This window comes from Coregonus clupeaformis, chromosome 10 (genome assembly GCF_020615455.1).
Source record: "Coregonus clupeaformis isolate EN_2021a chromosome 10, ASM2061545v1, whole genome shotgun sequence".
NCBI lineage: Eukaryota > Metazoa > Chordata > Actinopteri > Salmoniformes > Salmonidae > Coregonus > Coregonus clupeaformis.
This window is the reverse complement of record NC_059201.1, coordinates 53,229,033-53,234,057: the sequence shown is the minus strand read 5'-3', so window position 1 is coordinate 53,234,057 and position 5,025 is coordinate 53,229,033. Positions and strand designations below refer to the sequence as shown.

The window sequence follows — 5,025 nt, the reverse complement described above, 5'->3', positions numbered from 1 at the left end:
GATCATGAGGAAGGTGAGGGATCAGCCCAGAACTACACGGCAGGACCTGGTCAATGACCTGAAGAGAGCTGGGACCACAGTCTCAAAGAAAACCATTAGTAACACACTACGCCGTCATGGATTAAAATCCTGCAGCGCACGCAAGGTCCCCCTGCTCAAGCCAACGCATGTCCAGGCCCGTCTGAAGTTTGCCAATGACCATCTGGATGATCCAGAGGAGGAATGGGAGAAGGTCATGTGGTCTGATGAGACAAAATAGAGCTTTTTGGTCTAAACTCCACTCGCCATGTTTGGAGGAAGAAGAAGGATGAGTACAACCCCAAGAACACCATCCCAACCGTGAAGCATGGAGGTGGAAACATCATTCTTTGGGGATGCTTTTCTGCAAAGGGGACAGGACGACTGCACCGTATTGAGGGGAGGATGGATGGGGCCATGTATCGCGAGATCTTGGCCAGCAACCTCCTTCCCTCAGTAAGAGCATTGAAGATGGGTCGTGGCTGGGTCTTCCATCATGACAACGACCCGAAACACACAGCCAGGGCAACTAAGGAGTGGCTCCGTAAGAAGCATCTCAAGGTCCTGGAGTGGCCTAGCCAGTCTCCAGACCTGAACCCAATAGAAAATCTTTGGAGGGAGCTGAAAGTCCGTATTGCCCATCGACAGCCCCGAAACCTGAAGGATCTGGAGAAGGTCTATATGGAGGAGTGGGCTAAAATCCCTGCTGCAGTGTGTGCAAACCTGGTCAAGACCTACAGGAAACGTATGATCTCTGTAATTGCAAACAAAGGTTTCTGTACCAAATATTAAGTTCTGCTTTTCTGATGTATCAAATACTTATGTCATGCAATAAAATGCAAATGAATTACTTAAAAATCATACAATGTGATTTTCTGGATTTTTGTTTTAGATTCCGTCTCTCACAGTTGAAATGTACCTATGATAAAAATTACAGACCTCTACATGCTTTGTAAGTAGGAAAACCTGCAAAATTGTCAGTGTATCAAATACTTGTTCTCCCCACTGTGTATATATATATATATATATATATATAACAGTCATCAATTAAATCATTACCTCATCAGGTAATGATTTGCCAGCAGGATATCCTGCTGCTAGGAGAACGGTAATAACTGTACCGCAGTGAAGAACTGGACAAAACAACAAGACACTGGCTGAACTTCCCAGCTACCTGGCCCTACTCATCCCATTCTCCAGACAGACAGTGAGGCAGGATGCTGGGTCTGTGGTGCGTGGGTGCCCGACTGGGCATTCTCACTCTGGTGCTGTGCTGCACACTGGCTCCCTTACCTGCACACGCATACATCTATGCTCATTACAGCAATATGACCAACATGTTGTTTGAGGACCTGTCTGCCTTGTTTGGATCATCACTACCCAAAGAGGGACTAATGGGTGTGTTAGTAGAGTCCCGTCCACTCAACGGCTGCACTCCGATAAAACCTCCACCACCACGGCCCACATCTAGTGATCCCAACACTACCACTACTAAGTACATACAGTGAGGGAAAAAAGTATTTGATCCCCAGCTGATTTTGTATGTTTGCCCACTGACAAAGAAATGATCAGTCTATAATTTTAATGGTAGGTTTATTTGAACAGTGAGAGACAGAATAACAACAAAAAAATCCAGAAAAATGCATGTCAAAAATGTTATAAATTGATTTGCATTTTAATGAGGGAAATAAGTATTTGACCCCCTCTCAATCAGAAAGATTTCTGGCTCCCAGGTGTCTTTTATACAGGTAACGAGCTGAGACTAGGAGCACACTCTTAAAGGGAGTGCTCCTAATCTCAGCTTGTTACCTGTATAAAAGACACCTGTCCACAGAAGCAATCAATCAATCAGATTCCAAAGTCTTCACCATGGCCAAGACCAAAGAGCTCTCCAAGGATGTCAGGGACAAGATTGTAGACCTACACAAGGCTGGAATGGGCTACAAGACCATCGCCAAGCAGCTTGGTGAGAAGGTGACAAGAGTTGGTGCGATTATTCGCAAATGGAAGAAACACAAAATACCTGTCAATCTCCCTCGGCCTGGGGCTCCATGCAAGTTCTCACCTCGTGGAGTTGCAATGATCATGAGAACGGTGAGGAATCAGCCCAGAACTACACGGGAGGATCTTGTCAATGATCTCAAGGCAGCTGGGACCATAGTCACCAAGAAAACAATTGGTAACACACTACGCCATGAAGGACTGAAATCCTGCAGCGCCCGCAAGGTCCCCCTGCTCAAGAAAGCACATATACAGGGCTGTCTGAAGTTTGCCAATGAACATCTGAATGATTCAGAGGAGATCTGGGTGAAAGTGTTGTGGTCAGATGAGACCAAAATCGAGCTCTTTGGCATCAACTCAACTCGCCGTGTTTGGAGGAGGAGGAATGCTGCCTATGACCCCAAGAACACCATCCCCACTGTCAAACATGGAGGTGGAAACATTATGCTTTGGGGGTGTTTTTCTGCTAAGGGGACAGGACAACTTCACCGCATCAAAGGGACGATGGACGGGGCCATGTACCGTCAAATCTTGGGTGAGAACCTCCTTCCCTCAGCCAGGGCATTGAAAATGGGTCATGGATGGGTATTCCAGCATGACAATTACCCAAAACACATGGCCAAGGCAACAAATGAGTGGCTCAAGAAGAAGCACATTAAGGTCCTGGAGTGGCCTAGCCAGTCTCCAGACCTTAATCCCATAGAAAATCTGTGGAGGGAGATGAAGGTTCGAGTTGCCAAACGTCAGCCTCAAAACCTTAATGACTTGGAGAAGATCTGCAAAGAGGAGTGGGACAAAATCCCTCCTGAGATGTGTGCAAACCTGGTGACCAACTACAAGAATTGTCTGACCTCTGTGATTGCCAACAAGGGTTTTGCCACCAAGTACTAAGTCATGTTTTGCAGAGGGGTCAAATACTTTTTTCCCTCATTAAAATGTAAATCAATTTATAACATTTTTGACATGCGTTTTTCTGGATTTTTGTTTTGTTATTCTGTCTCTCACTGTTCAAATAAACCTACCATTAAAATTATAGACTGATCATGTCTTTGTCAGTGGGCAAACGTACAAAATCAGCAGGGGATCAAATACTTTTTTCCCTCACTGTAGTCCTCATCCGACGCTATGACTGCAATTTTGATATCAAGGTGCTGCATGCACAATAAGCTGGATTCAGTGCAGCCATCGTTCAAAACATGTACTCAGAGACTCTACTCAACATGAACTACAGCAATGAAACCATTGCAGAGGAGATTGAGATCCCCTCAGTATTCACCAGCTACTACGCCTCCCATCATTCCTGAACAAGGGGCCTATGTGATCCTCAAGCCGGAATTTGCCTTCCCACTCTCGTACTATCTCATCCCCTTCACCGGAGTGGTGGGCATGATCCTTGTGATGGTTGTCTTCCTGATTGTGCGTTGTGTGCAGTACAGGAAAAGGATGAGGAAAAATAGGCTGACCAAGGAACAACTAAAGAGGATCCCCATTCACAAGTTCACTAAAGGTGATGAATATGATGTTTGTGCTATTTGTCTGGATGAGTATGAAGAGGGAGACAAACTGTGAGTTTTGCCTTGCTCACACGCGTACCACAGCAAGTGTGTGGATCCCTGGCTTACAGGGACTAAGAAAACTTGCCCTGTGTGCAAACAACGTGTAACCCGGCCCAATCCGGAGTACTCTGAGTCCGAGTCTGAGGATGAGAGGGCAAGTGGTCGAGACGAAGAGGGGGGGGAGGGCGAAGCTGACACCGAGCGCACCCCTCTGCTCCGCCCCTCCAACCCAGGCTTCCCCTCTGGCAATCCAGGGGCCTATTCTGCCACTGTCACTACAGTAACCACCGCCCAGTGCCTAGGCTCTCCCACTCACTATGACTCGCCCATCCTGGAATATGAGGGGCTACTACTCCCCCTCAGGAGGAGTCAGACTCTGATACTGAGGAGGGAGGGGTGGACTCCCACCCCTCAGACGATGACACTGCCCAGCTCATTGGTAGGGGGCACAGTGGGGGGTCTGAGAGCCTGGAGGCAGCTGAGATTAAATTACTTTGTGCTAGCTGAAAATATCCAGTATTGTCACCCAGTGTGTTTTTATCACACTAAAAAGTTTAACTGGTTTATGGAGCTGTGGCTCAGCCATAGACTTTCTAGAACACTATTGTCACTTATATTTTTACATATTTTATCAATGTTGCTAGCTCTAAGATGTTAATATAAAGCCAAGATTCTGCTACATTTTAGCAGTCCTTTTTAAACCTGTCTAAAACATGAGGCACATATTGATAAGTACAGTAAATCAGTTAAACAGAGACGAAGAGGGGGGAGGGCGAAGCTGACACCGAGCGCACCCCTCGGCACCTTCCGGAGACATTTGAAACCCCACCTCTTTAAGGAATACCTGGGATAGGATAAAGTAATCCTTCTACCCGCCCTTACCCCTACCCCCCTTACCCCAACCCCCCAAAAAAAAAAAAATATTTAAAAAAACATTGTAAAGTGGTTATCCCACTGGCTATAAGGTGAATGCACCAATTTGTAAGTCGCTCTGGATAAGAGCGTCTGCTAAATGACGTAAATGTAAATGTAAAATCAGTCTCCTTCTGAACGTCGCATTATCCTTGAACCTGCAAGAACCCTAACCTTATTGATGAATCAGCAATACACAAATTGGCTCAATTATTTATTTACTGACTAAATAATAACAGAGAATACATACACACACACACGGTATAGGTTATTGATTACTAACGTAATACAATGAAAACAGTTCCCTAGTGTACTGGACTAACAATAACATGACTGCTTGGTTAGGCGAAGGAGGGGTCAGTAGAAAGAGAGTGAAAGGGAGAGACAGAGATTCAAACTATCGTTGTTACTTTTGGAAACTACGCTCACAGTAATCATAATACTTAGGACCCTAACCACCGCTCATTCGGATAAGAAATGCAATGTATATACAGTGAGGGAAAAAAGTATTTGATCCCCTGCTGATTTTGTACGTTTG

General features: G+C 45.6%; 1 pseudogene; it reads left to right on the top strand.

The window, feature by feature from the left end:
- The first annotated feature begins 1,070 nt into the window (after positions 1–1,070).
- Positions 1,071–4,082, top strand: LOC121576001 (annotated as a pseudogene).
- Positions 4,083–5,025: the final 943 nt, after the last annotated feature.